The following is a 17,424-nucleotide window of genomic DNA, read 5'->3' as shown; positions in this document are numbered from 1 at the left end:
TTCCATTTCTTTCTTTCCAGACTGACCACCATACACATGATGGTATTAGCTTCCACCATCTCTTTTGACTCTTACTGCCTCCCCTCCTAATCCAGCAGCTCAACAGATCTGATGTATGTTCTGGCATTGTCCAGTTCATGCTTGTGATGTTGAGAAACAAGTTCCAAATTTGAGCAGTAAACTTACAATGCAGGAAGAGATGGTTATTTGTTTCCCCTGTCAAGTTGCACAAAAAACACCTAGGAACCAGTTGTCTGCCTTTCTTTTGTAGAACTTCTTCTGTTAAATATCACTAACCAGGTGAAACACTTTACTTTTGTAGGAATGTCACTCTTCCAAAAGGAGTTCCAATTATATTTTGGGGTCCCTGTCATCCCCATTAGTCCTCTTTTGTAGGCATTGTTGACTGAGAAGACTCCATCCTTGCTATGTTTTCACAGGATCTTGTCTGTTGCTGTTGTAGTTACAATCATTCCAGCTAGTTTTTCCAGTAGCGCTGCCACCCTCTCCACCTCCCAGTCATTAAGTAGTCTTCTTAAAGATATGTCCCATATTAGTGAGCAAGTTCGTATACAAATTTTGTGCAGCAGAGTTCCTTCATCTTTTTCTTACTTTTACCTTATAACCATTTCAGTGCAAGAAAAGTGGCTCATCTATGAGCAACATTCAAGTGTGCCTGACTGTTTCTGCTTATGCATATTTGAAGGCAGTGTCAATAAAATAAAACAGAATATCTGAATTTTCTGATTTATGATCATAAAAAACTGCAAGCCGAGCAAAATTTTAGATGAAACTCATTGTTGATTGGAAATGCTTGTTCATCAAGAAAAGGGGAACATTTTTGCAAAATTGGTGTCATGTGACAACTTCTACTATACCTGCATTACTGTAATTGATAATCTGGTATTGTTCTGCTTCTTAATCAAGCTGTTTTTATAAAATCTACTAGAAATTTCATACATTAATTTGATTTGAAGGCCACCAATACAGTTCATTTATCTTAACTTCACCATAAAACCTATTTAATGCAACTTGAGCAGTACCCATATAAGAACAATTCTTAAGTTTGCATGTGTGTCTAGCACGAGTATCTAAGGCTATGTAGGAAATATAGTTGAATGAGTGAATGAAATGGGATGTATTTTGCAGGAGTAGCTATAAAAACGAGAAGCAAGTGTGCTCGTGTCCCTAGCATGAGTACCTAATGCAGCAGCAACAACAAGAAAACATGCCCTATGTAGTTCCACAAAATGGGGGTCACAGGAGGGTAGAATGTACACTGACCTTACATCTACCTAAGAGGTGAGGTAGAGAAGTTGTTTGCGATGGACATTCATCTCAAAGACAAAAACAATCTAGAATAAGACGTAATTGAAGTACAAGAGACAATAAATAATAACAAACACAACAAATAGTAGCAGAACAACACTACAACAAATAATACTATAATCAAACTACAACAAAATACAAGAAACCACAGAGGTATTAACAAAAATCAAAGAACAAGAAACAATAAGCGTAGTTCTACTACTAGTATGGACGCAGTCTTACATGCTAACCTTCTACCCTAATTTGTGTTCTCCGCACCTTCCTATCTAAGGTCATTGTAATTCCCTGCAACTCCCAAGCGAAATTTGAACCATCTTCTATATGCGTCCAGGCCTGAACCCGATGATTTCTAAGTTGTACATAGATGTTAAGGTCGTTTACTAAGTGTGATAAGTGTATTGTATGTGTTTGAGTTGTAAGGTACCTCAAACACCAAGCCTAGTTCTAAACCTTTCTTCCGGCTAAGTTTTTCTCAAGAGTTCATGCAAGGGTCAGCTTCAAACGACCATATCTCTCAACACATGAAGGGTTAGATGACCCATGACCTGTCAAATTGAAGATATTTGAGTCTAGTTTCTAACGCATCAAACTATTCGTAAATTCGATATTTGTACGCAAAGTTATGCTCATTTTACTAGACACTGTCTTGTTTTGCACGAGCAGCGCGCCGGCTGCATGCTAGCGCCGTGAGGAAGCGACTACTACCTTGCCACACGCCTAATACGTTATCCGCGCAATAGTGTACGTCAGAAACCCTATAAAAGACCCCAAAGTCGTGGTTCACCTCCCTAGTTCATAAATTTACCCTAGAAAGAGAAGTTCTCAAGAAACTAACTTTTTACAAGGTTCATCCACCATCCAATATAAGATTTGACCATAGAATTTCATAATTTCTTCATCTTAACACAAATTAATGCCCCCTACTCATGATATTCATAGATTTTCAAGAAAAAGACATCAAGAACTCATCTCCAAGGTTCAAGAGGGGTTTCGTGGTTCTTCTTCCAAGATTCATGTTTTCTTGGATATTTTGAAGCAATTAAGGTATCTAGGAATCTAATGAGGAATTCCTTTCATCCTCATGTCTAAAATTCCTCAGTTTTCATGAATTCAATTTTATGGTTAAGGTTTATAAGCCCACTTTCAAATTCACCATTTTTATTATTCGATAACATGATTTCTTGAATTACTTACCTTGCATAACAATACATTCCATATATTGACACTACATCGTTTTATGAATAGATTTCAACAAAGTGATTCAGATTTGCGGGAAGACATTCCGCTAAGTTCCCCTACTTTCAACATTGTGGTGAGTCCTCCTCGCATTCAGAGGACTTCAGTTATGAGTTATTGGATTTTATTAACTTTAGTTGTGTTAGCTTTCATGCAGTCCGTGGTCTTGTCCCGACAAATTGTTTTATTCAGTTAAGAGGCTTGAGGCTTTCAGACAATAGTATTCAGTTGTAATAGACTTATTTCTAAAATCTATTTCAATTATGATTTTAGTTTACAACTTCCGCTTTAGTTTTCATATGATATGTTTTGATATGTATGCTATGCCAAGGGTTAGCTTGGGATCACTTGTGGTTTCAAGTACCGTGTCTCGGTTAGGGTGTAGAATCGGGTCGTGACAAAGTTGGTATCAAAGCATTTGGTTCAGCATTAGGTTCAAGTGTCCTAGGATGTCTGAAAAGCCTCATCTAGTAGTTCTTTTTATGGTTGTGAAGCGCACCACACTTATAAGGGGAAGCTACATGATGTTTAGGAAATATTTCTTTTTTTTCATACTCTAGATCGTGCAACCAAGGTATCCCCTAAGAAACATATGCAGATTCATGTGTTGCTTCAATTTTCTTAACTATTCCTCATCTTCGAGGTTATAGAAGTAGTTAGGCTCAATTCCTACTGGATAAGGTGTTCTTAGATAGAACTATCATCATTTCAGAGATTGCACAAATGGCTTGAGAGGAGCCCATTAGTGTGTTTTAGCCCATTAATTCAAAATTTTAAGTTCTATTTATGTGAATTGTGTTGTTGAGCAAAAAAATGACATGCATTTGGATTCTTCTATAATCCTTCGTTACATAGAACATTCATGAAAGGAGAAAGTATGTATCCAGATTCTTGGACAGTATTGTCACCCATAAGATAGTGTGATTTGGGATGTTATGATTTATTAATAGAATGTCGCAAAATTATAAGTGTGAATCTAGCTATAGTATTCAGAAAGGTTAGGATAATGAATTATCAGAGTGTAGTATATATGTATAGAAGTTATGTATCCATTAACTTAGAATTGAGGTGATATGTATTCAGGTGTTAACTAAGGGGTAGTAAGTTGATGTAGATCTCATGGTAGAAGGTAGAAAATAAGTTAGTGGTTAAGATGACTTAGATTATGGTTGAACTAGGAAGTTTATGATACATGCCATAACTGAAAGTATAAAGCAGTTAAGGATTGATATATCTAGGCTTCACTTTATGATTCTAAAAGGAGCTGTTTGATATTGATAGAGCTATGAATATAGTTTAGACATACGGATGAATAAGTAGTGGTGATGTATGAAAGAAGGATATGCTAATGTATTATAATTAGATAGACTATAAGATGAAGATCGATTATTATTAGTATGAGGTTTTAGAGGACTCGTGTTTCTCAATTTTTATCTAGTAGCTATTAAGCTAGAATAGTATGTGGAGTTGGATTGTTATGAATGTTTGGTGTTAGACACTAAGTTTGAAATGTGAATGATCAACTAATGTGGAAATAAATGATGGTTTGGGGTTATTGATGTTAGTTTTATGGAATCAATCTAGTAGGCTTGAAATAGCATATGTAAGAATATAAGTTTATGAGTTTCCAAAAAGTGTGATGGTGCAAGTATGATATAGATGTGATCTGTATGTAAGATAATGAATGGTGACTAAGTCAATGGATAAAAGAGATCCTTAAGCATTAGGAAGATAGAAGTGAACCCAAGGTAATATGTGCTTCCATGATATTCTAAGATTATTAAGTGTTATGTGTTCTAAGATTGTATGTTTGAGTATGTCTTAGATGGTGTTCTTAAGAGTTGAATCGAGGATTAAGAGATTGAGGGAGTTGTGTCTCTTAGTGAAGCTTTATCCTCCATTGATTTAGAGGGATATGAACTTAGAGGTGGGCTGTGAGTAGGATAACAAGAAAGATTAAATTATGAGGTACTAGGGGAATTGGTTATGTTTGCTAGAGTTTAAGTCATATGATGATGATTATAGAAACTAGAATAAGTTGAGGGTGGTATGTCTAAAAGGAATATCTTATAACGAAGCTAGCATCTTTTTGTTCTAGTATTAAAGCGGTCATGTGTATATTATCACTGAGTTTAGAGGATATGGAATAGGCACATGCTTGGAATGTCGGCTTTGATCTAAGGGGGAGATGATAGGTTGAAAGAACCAATTCAAGTCTTATGAATCTGATTGTAATGCATTTTAGAAGGAGTTATGATGAGATAACAATTCATTTCTTTAGTATTCCTCATATTTCAGTCATAATGACATTTTACTCATCTCTTGGGTGTTAGCATCATGTCCATGACCCATTCTCATGGACCTCATACAGATTCATGTCCATGCTTAAATTCTAGAGCAATAGCCTTAGAACAACGACCCCCATATTACTATATGCTTCCATGACTTCTAGCTCTATGATGTACAATTTATGATGTATGCCCCCATGATTTCTCAGTATGCTCATACTCAGTCTTATGTACTCATGATACATTTTTGGTGATAAGTGAAATGACAATATGCTTTGTATGTTTTCATATCAGATTTCTTGAACAACTCATGCCTATGATCTATTTGTTCTAAATCCTACTTTAGAAGTTAAGCATTCATATGTATATTATTGCTGAGTTTTAGAGGATATGGAATATGCACATGCTTGGAATGTCGACTTTGATCTAAGAGGAGATGATAGGGAGAATGACACAACTCAAGTCTTGTGAATCAGATTGTATTGCATTTCAGTAGGAGTTATGATGATATATCAATTCATTTCTATTCTAGAGTATTCCTCATATTTCAATCATTATGACATTCTACTCATCTCTTGCGTGTTAGCATCACCCCAGAACCCATGACCCATACTAATGGACCTCGTACATATTCATGCCTATGCTCAATTCTAGAGCAATAGCTTTAGAACAATGACCCCTATATTACTCCATGAACCATGTCTTCTAGCTCTATGATGTACAATTTATGATGTATTCCCCCGTGATTTCTCAGTATGCTCAGTCGTATGTACTCGTGATTCATTCTCGATGATAAGTGAAATCACAATACATTTTGTATGTTTTCGTATCAGATTTCTTGAACAACTCGTGCCTATGATCTCATTGTTCAAAATCCTACTTAGGTTCACCCATGGTGGTGATGAATGGTTATGACATATTCTACACTTACAATGCCTCTCTATGTATGGTTTATGCTTCAAGTACATGACGTACTCATGCCTATTACACTTCTCTTTAGGCCCCCATTTATGAGTGTTAAGTAATGATAATTATAAGCTATTATTTAACATTATCTCTCTTATTTTGGATCCTAATACTCTAGTCCTTTAGTGACCCTCTCGATGTTGCGACAGTGGTGTTGATAGCAGCCGAATGATGGTTTTAGATGATAAGGTAGTTGTCTCTTATTGGGAAGATTGGGGTATGCTTACTCTACCTAAGCTTCTAGAAGTGGAGCGAGATCAAGGATCTATTGTATGAAATAGTTAGATGAGAAGTTTTGGTGTCTCTTGGTAGTAGTCCTTGAAAATTTTAGCTTGTAAAGACGCTAAGAAAGATAGAGACTATTAGATGGGTTGGTTACCTTGAAGTCCATGAAGTGGTTATAGTGATAGGCTTGAATATTATGTTGATAACATATGGATGAATGCATTATGCACTAGTAGTTTCTTAATTTGGACTCGAGGTTAGTTGAATGGTTCGGTAAGAAGAAGTAATATTCTTGGTATGGAATTTCCTCCAGAAATATAGGATTAGTACATTCATCTTACGTGTAACACTGTGACTCCAAGTTAGGCTTGAACATGGTGAGAGCATGCAGTTAGACTCAGACTTAATTAGAAGTAGTCACATATATCCTTGTGAGGGTTATAAGTTGCAATTGTTGAGGGGTAGTATGCAAGAGAAGAAGCATAGTTGAGAAGTGTTTCTAAGCTTAAAAGTGTATCACTTAAGTCATAATAGAACTATTCTTACCTCATGCCCATGGTACCGAGTTTCCTATCAAGTACCTTTAGATGGGGTGTGACCCATGTTCTATCTATATCATTCATACTTTATGGATCCATGTTGGTGTCTCACATAAATATGCCTATGATTCCTTCCATTGAAATATTATAAGAGTTCCATTATCAAGTATTACAAATCCCAATAGATGCAAAGTTCATTTTGTTTATTTTCTTCATGCCTATGCTAATTCTTGCGCTCTTAGCTTGTGCTTCTACATTTCTTATTATGGATTGCTAGACCCCTATTGTTAGTGCAATTTACTTTATTCTAGTGTATATAGAACAAATAGCCCAAATAAATCTTAATTTACTCTATTCACATATTTATTCTAGCTTTGATCTTCATTCGAGGACGAATGATCCCTAAGGGGAAATATTATAACGCCCTACAACTTCCAAGCATATAGGGTTGAACCTGATGATTTCTTAGTTGTACATATATGATTAGGTACTTTACTAAGTGCGGTCAGTGTATTGTATGTTCAAGGGTCGTAATGTACCTCAAACACCAAGCCAAGGTCAAAACCTTCCTACCAGCTAAGTTTTTTTGCAAAAGTTCATGTAAGAGTCAACTTCAAACGGCCATATCTCTCAACATATGTAGAGTTAGGTGACGCATGACCTATCAAATCAAAGGTATTTGAGTCTAGTTTCTAACGCTTCCAACTTTTCATCAATACGATATTTGTACACAATGTAATTCCCATTTTACTAGACACTATCTTGCTGTGCACGAGTTGCGCCGGTTGCGTGCTAGCGCCGCACTGAGGCGTCAACTACTGCCTTGCAGCACGCCGGCTGCAGGCCCAAGAAGTTATCTACGCGATAGCGCACGTTACAAACCCTATCAAAGACCCCAAAGTCGTGGTTTCTCAAGAAACTAACTTTCTCCAAGGTTCATCCACCATCCAAGGTAAGATTTTACCACATAATTTCATAATTTCTTCATCTTAACACGAATTAATGCCTCCTACTCATGATATTCATAGATTTTCAAGGAAATAACCTCAAGAACTCATATCCAAGGTTCAAGAAGGGTTCCATGGTTCTTCTTCTTCCAAGAATCTGGTTTTCTTGGGTATTTAGAAGCAATTAAGGTATGTAGGACTCTAATGAGGAATTCTCTTCATCCTCATGTCTAAAATTTCTCAGTTTTCTTGAATTCAATTTTATAGTTAAGGTTTATAGGCCCACTTTCAAATTCACCATTTTTATATTCCAACAACATGATTTCTTGAATTATTTACCCTGCATACCAATACATTCCATGTATTGACGCTACATCATTTTATGATGTAGATTTCAGCACACTGATTCAGATTCGCGGGAATACGCTGCACTAAGTTCCTCTACATTTAATATTGTGGTGAGTCCTCCTCGCATTCAGAGGACTTCAGTTATGAGTCATTAGATTTTATTCACTTCAGTTCTGTTAGCTTTCGAGCAGTCTGGGGTCTTGTCCTGACATATCGTTTTGTTCGCTTTAAAGACTTTCAAACATTAGTATTCAGTTGTAATAAATTTATATTTGAAATATATTTCAATTATGATTTTAGTTTATAGCTTCCGCTTCACTTTTCATATGATAGGCTTAAATATTTTATGCCAAGGGTTAGCTTGGGATCACTTGTGGTTCCAAGTACCGTGTCTCAGCTAGGGTGTAGAATCAGGTTGTCACAAACTTGGCATTAGAGCATTAGGTTCAAGTGTCCTACGATGTCTGAAAGCCACATCTAGAAGTCCTTTTTATGGGTGTGAAGGGCACCACTTTTATAAGGGGAGACTACAGGAGTTTTAGGAAATATTTCCTTTCTTTCATACTCTAAATCGTGCAACGGGGTTATCACCTAAGAAACATAAGCAGATTCGTGGCTATAGGATGTTTAGGAAATATTTCCTTTCTTTCCTACTCTAAATCGTGCTATAGAGTTATCACCTAAGAAACATATGCATATTCGTGCGTTGCTTCAATTTTTCTAACTATTCCTCATCTTCAGTGTGATAGAAGTAGTGAAGCTCAATTCCTCCTAATAAGGTGTCTTCAAATAGAACTATCATCATTTCAGAGATCCCTCAAAGGGCTTGAGGGGAGCCCATTAGTGTGTTTTACCCCATTAATTCAATATCTTACGTTCTTATATATGTGAATTGTGTTGTTGAGCGAAAATATGATCTGCATTCAGATTCTTCTATAATCCTCCATTCCATAGAACATCATGAAAGGAGAAGTATGTGTCCAGATTCTTGGATAGTATTATCACCCATAAGATAATGTGATTTGGGATGTAATGATTTATTAGTAGAATGACCCAAACTTAGAAGTGTAAATCTAGAATCGTAGTATTCCTTACGGTTGGGATAATGAGTTATCAAAGTGTAGTATATATATGTATAGAAGTTATGTATCCATTTACTTATAATTGAGGTGATATGTATTCAAGTGTTGACTAAGGGGTAGTAAGTTGATGTAGATCTCATGGTGGGAAGTAGAAAATGAGTCATTGGTTAAGCTGACTTAGATTATGGTTGAACTAGGAAGGGAGTTTATGATATAGGTCATTAATGAAAGTATAATAAAGTGTTTATGGATTGATATATCTAGGCTTCACTTTGTAATTCTAAAAAGGAACCGCTTGATGCTTATAGAGCTATGAATATAGTTTAGACATACAGATGAATATGTAGTGGTAATGTGTGAAAGAAGGATATGCTAATGTATTATAATTAGATAAACTTTAAGATTAAAATCGACTATTATTAGTATGAGGTTTTAGAGTGTACTCGTGTTTCTCAATTTTATCTGGTAGTTACTAAGCCAGAATAGTATGTGAAGTTGGGTTGTTGTGCATTTTTGGTGTTAGACACTAAGATTGAAATGTGAATGATCACCAAGGTGGAAATAAATGATGGTTTGGGGTTAGTGATGCTAGTTTTAGTAGGCTTAAAATAGCATATGTAAGAATATAAGTTTACGAATTTTCAACAAGTGTGATGGTGCAGTATGATATAGATGTGATTCCTAGGTATGACAATGAATGGTGACTAAGTCAATGGATAAAAGAGATCCTTAAGCATTAGGAAGATAGAAGTGAACCCAAGGTAATATGTGCTTCCATGATATTCTAAGATTATTTAAGTATTATGTGTTCTAATATAGTATGTTTGAGTATGTCTTCTATAATGTTCTTAAGAGTTGAATCGAGGATTTAGAGATAGATAGGTTGTGTTTCTTTGTGATGCTTTCTTCTCCGTTTATTCAGAGGGATATGAACTTAGAGGTGTGATGTCAGTAGGATAACAAGAAAGATTAGATTATGAGGTGCTAGGGGAATTGGTTATGTTTGCTAATGTGTAAGTTATATGATTGATTAAAGAAGCTTGAATCAATTGAGACTGGTATGTCTAAAAGGAATAATCTTATAATGAAGCTAGCATCTTCCAAATATAGTTTGATCGAGTAAGATGAGTGTTTATGTGTATATTATCGGTGAGTTGATAGGATATGGAATTGGCCCACAGGCTTGGAATGTCGGCTTTGATCTAAGGGGGAGATGATAGGGAGAAAAGAACCAAATCAAGACTTGTGAATCAGATTGTATTGCATTTCAGGAGTTATGATGAGATAGCAATGCATTTCTACTCTAGAGTATTCCTCATATTTCAGTCATTTTGACATTCTACTCATCTCTTGCTCGTTAGTGTCATGCCCATGACCTATGACCCATGACCCATACTCATGAACTTCATAAATGTTCATTCCCGTGCTCAAATTTTAGAGCAATAGCTTCAGAACAACGACACCCATATTACTCCATGAATCAATGACTTCTAGCTCTATAATGTAAGATTTATGATGTATGCTCCCATGATTTTTCAGTATGCCCAGTTCTATGTATTCATGATATATTCTTGGTGATAAGTGAAATCAGAATACGTATGTATGTTTTCATTTCAGATTTCTTGAACAACTTGTGCCTATGATCTCATTGTTCTAAATCCTACTTACATTCACTCATGGTGGTTATGGATGGTTAAGCCATATTCTATGCTTAGAAAGCCTCTCTACGTATGGTTTATGTTCAAGTACATGACATATTCATGCCTATTATACTTTTCTCTTCAGGCCCCATTTAGGAGTGTTAAAGTAATGAGAATTATAATCTATAATTTAATAGTATCTCTCTTATTCTAGATCCTCGTACCTTAGTCCTTTAGTAACCTCCCGATGTTGCGATAGTGGTGTTGGTAACAACTGAATGATGGTTTTAGATGAAAAGGTAGTTGTCTTTACATTGGGAAGATTAGGGTATGCTTATTCTACCTAAGGTTATAAAAGTGGAGGGAGATCAAGGATCTATTGTATGAAATATTTTGATGTAAAGTCTTGGTGTTTCTCTTGGTAGTAGTCCTTGTAAATTTTAGCTTACTAGTATATGGGCACGTGCGTTGCATGTGTATCCCATGTAAATTTTTTAAATTCATTAAATGGATTAAAATTTTATGAAATATATATGTAATGAGTAATAAAATATATTAATTAAAAATGAATCTTTAAAACAGTGAGAAGAAACACCAAATGAGGGCCGTATGATAATGTCTAAACTTAATTCATTTTAAGCAATAAATTGTTTATTTGAACAGTAGTTAATAGTAGTAGTTAATGGTAGTACAGTTCTAATAAAAAGTCATTAATGACTAATTTGAGCCAAAAATAAAATACAGACTTAGTATGATCAGAAATTCATAGAAATCAAATTTAAAAAAGTTTAATAGAGACAAAAATACAAAAAAAATAAATACAACATACACATCCTTGTTAAGACTTTATTCAAAAGAATATAGTAGATGTGAAATAAATACATAATTAGTACATAATTTTTTGAGTCTTGTCTACACCTTCTCCCATAACCAATCAAAATTCAATGTCTTCTTCATTGAATCAAATTCAAACATGATCAAATGACAAATAGTACAATAATGATACAAGTATTTCACTGCTTTATTATTGAATGAGATGTATAATCTTGGATAGGGGTCTCATGAAACCAGTAAGATGAATTTAGATAGATGAAAATGGAGGAGTATTAGAAAAAATAAGAAAGTTTTAAATAAAAGACTTAGAAGTTATGAATATGAAAAGCATGAGAGTTATAAATATTAAAAGTAACAATTAAATAAGTAATTAAATATGGGTTATGAAAATGAGTATTTAAAGCAAATAAGAAAATAGTTAAAAACAAAAATAGTGCAAATAATATATAAATCGAAAAAAGAACATACCTAATAATTTTGGAGGTTTCTACTAATGTATATTTCAACGTGAAGGTTATGTGCATTCCCATTTATAAGTTTTTTTGTTTAATATAGAATTTTTATCATAATAAATTGGAAAATTCAATAACTCCTAATAATGGAAGAGAACCAAAAGACCAGAAGCTTTGAAACGTAGGAGGTATGTTCACTGTTAAATAAATATTAAATACTAATTTTTGATAGGGAAGTAATTTTCTAATAAAAACAATTTAAAGAAAACAATTTTGCAGTAGAGTATAATTTTACTTTTTAGATATAGGTAATTAAACTTATAAAGGGTATTTTTTGTAATTCAACTTTCAATAGTGGTACCCCATATTCCGCTAAACTTTGAACTTACTCAACGACAATAAATCACACAAAGAATTTTAAAATGCAAGAAGAAGAAGATTAGAAGATTAAAAAAAAAAATTGCGGTTGAAAAATGAGAGGAAGTCCCTCTATTTATAGTCAACAAAGGGTAGTATGAACAATTGTTTTTTGTGTCTTATCTGAAAAGTTCTGACCTTCCCGAGAAGTCACAACCCTTTGGAAAAGTCACAACTCTTTGGAAAAGTCACAACTCATTAAAAATCAGAACCCTTAGGAAAAAAGTCCCAACTTATCAAAAAAGTCACAACTCATCGAAAATGTCACAACCTAAGTTAGGGATATTATAGTAATTTAACATTCAAGTTAGGAGTTCATGCTTTTAAGGTAATATAGATATAGATAAAGACGCTAGGAAAGATAAAGACTATTAGATGGGTTTGTTACCTTGAAGTCCATGAAGTGGTTATAGTGACAAGCTTGAATATTATGTTGATAACATATGGATGAATTCATTATGCACTAGTAGTTTCTTAATTTGAACTTGGTTGAATGGTGTGGTAAGAAGAAGTAATATTCTTGGTATGGAATTTCCTACAGAAATATAGGATTAGTACATTCATCTTACGCGTAACACTTTGTGACTCCAAGTTAGGCTTGAACATGGTGGGAGCATGCAGTTAGACTCAGACCTCATGCAAGTAGTAGTCACATATATTCTTGTAAGGGCTATAAGTTGCAACTATTGAAGGGTAGTATGCCAAAGAAGAAGCGTAGTTGAGAAGTGTTTCTAAACTTAAAAGTCAACAGTTGTATCACTTAAATCATATAGAAGATTCTTACCCTATCCCCATAGTACCCAGTTTCCTATCAAGACCTTTAGATGGGGTGTGACCCATGTTCAATCTATATCGTTCATACTTTATGGATCCATGTTGGTGTCTCACATGAATTTTGCCTATGATTCCTTCCAGAGTTCCATTATCAAGTCTTTTGGAGGCCAATAGAGGGAAAGTTCATTTCTATGTTTATTTTCTTCATGCCTGTGCTAATTCTTGCGCTCTTTGCTCGTGCTTCTACATTTCCTATTGTGGATTGCTAAAACCCTATTTTTAGTACAATTTACTTTATGCTAGTAGATAGAACAAATATCCCAAATAAATCTTTGCTTACTCTATTCACATATCTATTCTAGCTATGATCTTCATTCGAGGACGAATGATCCAAAGGGGACATATTGTAACACCCTACAACTTCCAAGCAAAGATTTGAACTATGTTTCGTATGCGTATAAGCACAAACCTGATGATTTCTAGGTTGTACATATATGTTAAGGTCCTTTATTAAGTGTGGTAAGTGTGTCGTATGTGTTTTAGGGTCGTAAGGTACCACTAACACCAAGTCAAGTTCAAATCCATTCTACCAGCTAAGTTTTTCACTAGAGATCATGCAAGGGTCAACTTCAAACGACCATATCTTTCAACATATGAAGAGTTAGGTGACCCATGACCTATCAAATTGAAGGTATTTGAGTTTAGTTTCGAACGCACCAAACCGTTGATCAATGCGATAATAGTACACAAAGTGATGCTTATTTCACTAGAAACTGTCTTGCTGTGCATGAGTTGCGCCGGTAGCACACTAGCGCAATGAGGTAGCCTCTGCTGCCATGCCGCGCGCTGGCTGCGTGCCCAAGACGTTATCTGTGATAGTGCACGTCAGAAAGCGTATAAAAGACCCCAAAGTTGTGGTTCACCTCCCTAGTTCATAAACTTACTCTAGAAGGAGAAGTTCTCAAGAAACTAACTTTCTCCAAGGTTCATCCACCATTGAAGGTGTGGTTTGACCGTAGAATTTCATAATTTCTTCATCTTAACACGAATTAATACCTCCCACTCATGATATTCATAGATTTCCAAGAAAAAGACCCCAAGAACTAATCTCCAAGGTTCAAAAAGGGTTTCGTGATTCTTCTTCTTCCAAGATTCTAGTTTTCTTGGGTATTTTGATGCAATTATGGTATGTAAGATTTTAAGGAGGAATTCCTTTCATCCTCATGTCTAAAATTCCCCAGTTTTCATGAAATCAATTTTATAGTTAAGGTTTATAAGCCTACTTTCATATTCACCATTTTTATGATCCAATAACATGATTTCTTGAATTACTTACCTTGCATACCAATACATTCCATGTATTGATGCTGCATCGTTTTATGATGTAGATTCCAGCACAATGATTCAGGCTCGCGGGAAGACGTTTCACTAAGTTTCTCTGCTTTCAATATTGTGGTGAGTCCTCCCATTCAGAGGACTTCAGTTATGACTCATTAGATTTTTTTCAGTTCAGTTGTGTTAGCTTTTAGGCAGTCCAGAGTCTTGTCCCGACAACTCGTTTTATTTAGTTTATAGTGTTTGAGACATTAGTATTCAGTTGTAATAGAGTTATTTCTGAAATCTGTTTCAATTATGATTTTAGCTTACAACTTTCGCTTTAGTTTTCATATGATATGCTTAGATGTGCTATGCCAAGGGTTAGCTAGGGATCACTTGTGATTTCAAGTACCGTGTCTGGCTAGGGTGTAGAATCGGGTCGTGAAAGTCTCCTAAGATGTCTAAAAAGCCGCATCTAGTAGTCCTTTTTATGGGTGTGAAGCGCGCCACAATTATAAGGGGAGGCTACAGAGTGCTTAGGAAATATTTCCTTTCTTTCATACTTTGGATCGTGCAATAGAGCTATCCCCTAAGAAACATATGCATATTCTTGCATTGCTTCAATTTTTCTAACTATTCCTCATTTTCGGGATTATAGAACTAGTAAAGCTCAACTTCTACCGGTAAGGTGTTCTTAGATAGAACTATCATCATTTCAGAGATCGCACAAAGGGCTTGGGAGGAGCCCATTAATTCAAAATCTTATGTTCCTTTTTTTTTGGGTGAGTAGTTGTATTATAGTGTGAATCGAAGTACAAGGGGTGAACATGCTAACAGACAATCGTCCCAGCAGTCAGTTCAAGCTACTAAACCAAATAGCTATAGATAGCCATTGCTGCATTATGCATGATATCCCTTAAAATTCACTAAGCAAGTTTCTACTCTACTCTCACTTTGTGTCTTATAATGGATCTCTTGAATGGTGTTTCTTATCAAGATCTTTGGTTGACTTTTTTGCTGGAAGATACACATGTTCCTCTCTCCAGATATGGTATACTGCTCCTGCTAGCATCATTCTGTACATACATTTTCTTGGCTTTCTTCCTTTTGCCCATTTCTCAGTCCATATGAGTTCATCATTCCATTGCATAGGGTCTCTATTGATATTCAACCATGGCAACAACATCTTCCATATCTGCGGATACATCACATTCAAAGAATAAGTGTGCAATTGTCTCATTTTCCTTTTCGCAAAGAGGATGATTCAGACTTGTTTATACACCCCATTTGTGTAATCTATCTCGAGTGGCAAGTCTCTTGCTCAGCTAGTTGCAGCATAAACACCCACATGGGCAAGCCCATATTATTACAAGTTAGTTTTCTCCCTTCTAGTACTGACCTCTCAAACTTGTTGTAGAATTCTTTGGTGGAGAAGTATGACATTTTGTGGATATCTGTTATAGCATATCCTGCTCTAATGAAATTTTGTTGGTTGGAGGATCTTTTGAGTAGACCAGACTGCCTGCTTTGGTAGATCTTCCAGTAAGTTCCTCCCCCCTCCATAGTAGATATGGATTCATTTTACCCATAGCTTATCTATGTTATTGCAAATGTTCCATAGGAGCTTAGCTATTACTGCCTTATTCCAAGTAGAAAATAGAAATGTCAAGAATGTTTAGGCCACCAGCTGACTTAGGATAGCATATTCTATCCCAAGCTAATAAAGCTTTCTTTGACATCAGTGCCCTCCCATCTATAAGAAGTTTTTGCAAGTTGCTTCAATTAGCTTTACCACTTCTTTCGGCAGAACTAAGATCTGGGACCAAAAAATTTGGATGGAGAACAAGACAGACTTTATAAGTTGAGTCTTACCAGCATAGGACAAAAATCTAGTGGTCCAAGATTTGATTCTGCCAAGGATCTTCTGTCAAAGAGGTTGGCATTGTACAATGGAGATTCGTTTTGAACTCAGAGGTACTCCCAAATATTTGCAAGGTAAAACACCAATACTGAATCTCAGGACAGTTTGGATAACTTGTTGCATCTGAGTTGACACACCAGCACAATAAAGGGAACTTTTAGAGGGATTTGCAATAAGACTGGAAGCTTTAGGGAATTCTTGGAATTTAGTGAAGAGTAACTGGATTGATTGGACATCTCCTTTGCAGAATAATAGAAGATCATTAGCAAAGCCTAGTTGAATCAGGTTTAACCTACTGCATTTAGGATGGTACTTGAATAGGTATTGAAAGCTGAGGAGTTTTAAGGATTTACTCAAGTATTCCATGGCCAAGACAAACGATAGAGGAGATAGGGGAACTCCCTATCTCAACCCTTTTTTGCATGAAAGGGCTGGTAGGATGACCATTGATCACAATTGAATATGATACAGTGTTAACACACATTAGAATCTAATCCACAAACACCATAGGAAGTACAGAGCAGTAAGAATTTGCTAGAAAACCCCATTCCAAGGAATCATAAGCTTTTTGCATATGTCTATCTTAAGCATACATCTGGGAGACATGTTCTTCATCCCATATCCCTTTATCAGTTCATGGCTCAATAAGATATTATAAATGATTGCCCTCCCTAATACAAAAGTTGTCGGACTATTATCTATTGAAGGGGCCATGATTGTTTGAAGTCTATTGGTAAGCACTTTAGAGAGAGATTAGCTTATACAACATTGTGCAACAGGCTATAGGTCTATATTCTTTGATGGAAGAAGGATTTTTTACCTTTGGTATGAGAGTGACATTTGTGCAATTAATGGCTCTAAACATCTTCTTGTGCTGAAATACTTCTTTCACTCCTCTGTAATTTCCACCTTGATAGTCTGCCAAGCTTTCTTGAAAAAAAAAGGCATTGAATCTGTCACGTCCTGGAGCCTGTAAGTCAGCACAACTTTTTAGAGCCAAAGTTATTTCTTCATTGCTGATGGACGTCCCCCAATAAAGTTCCTATGTTTCAAGACCCTACTCTCAACCTAGAGGCTCCCTTACCCCCTCCCCCACCCCTGTCCCCCCC

The 17,424-nt window shown here is 35.6% G+C and overlaps 1 protein-coding gene across 17 annotated transcripts in view; it reads left to right on the top strand.

Moving 5' to 3' along the window:
- The window catches only part of LOC102584867 (uncharacterized), a 35,842-nt gene that overhangs the window by 4,318 nt on the left and 14,100 nt on the right, over window positions 1–17,424 (top strand). For 8 of the 17 annotated variants that reach the window (XR_001474611.1, XR_001474612.1, XR_001474610.1 and 5 more), the window contains exon 4: window positions 14,466–14,532. The exons of 6 other annotated variants lie outside the window; for them this stretch is intronic. The gene's annotated coding sequence lies outside the window, so the exon portion shown is untranslated. Of the gene's footprint in view, window positions 1–2,574; window positions 2,843–7,921; window positions 7,989–14,465; window positions 14,533–17,424 lie in introns of those variants that run through there. 3 more of the 17 variants (XR_001474608.1, XR_001474607.1, XM_006356711.2) reach the window with 2 other exon arrangements.

This window comes from Solanum tuberosum, unplaced genomic scaffold, assembly GCF_000226075.1.
Source record: "Solanum tuberosum cultivar DM 1-3 516 R44 unplaced genomic scaffold, SolTub_3.0 scf00229, whole genome shotgun sequence".
NCBI lineage: Eukaryota > Viridiplantae > Streptophyta > Magnoliopsida > Solanales > Solanaceae > Solanum > Solanum tuberosum.
This window is presented reverse-complemented; position numbering and strand designations above follow the sequence as displayed.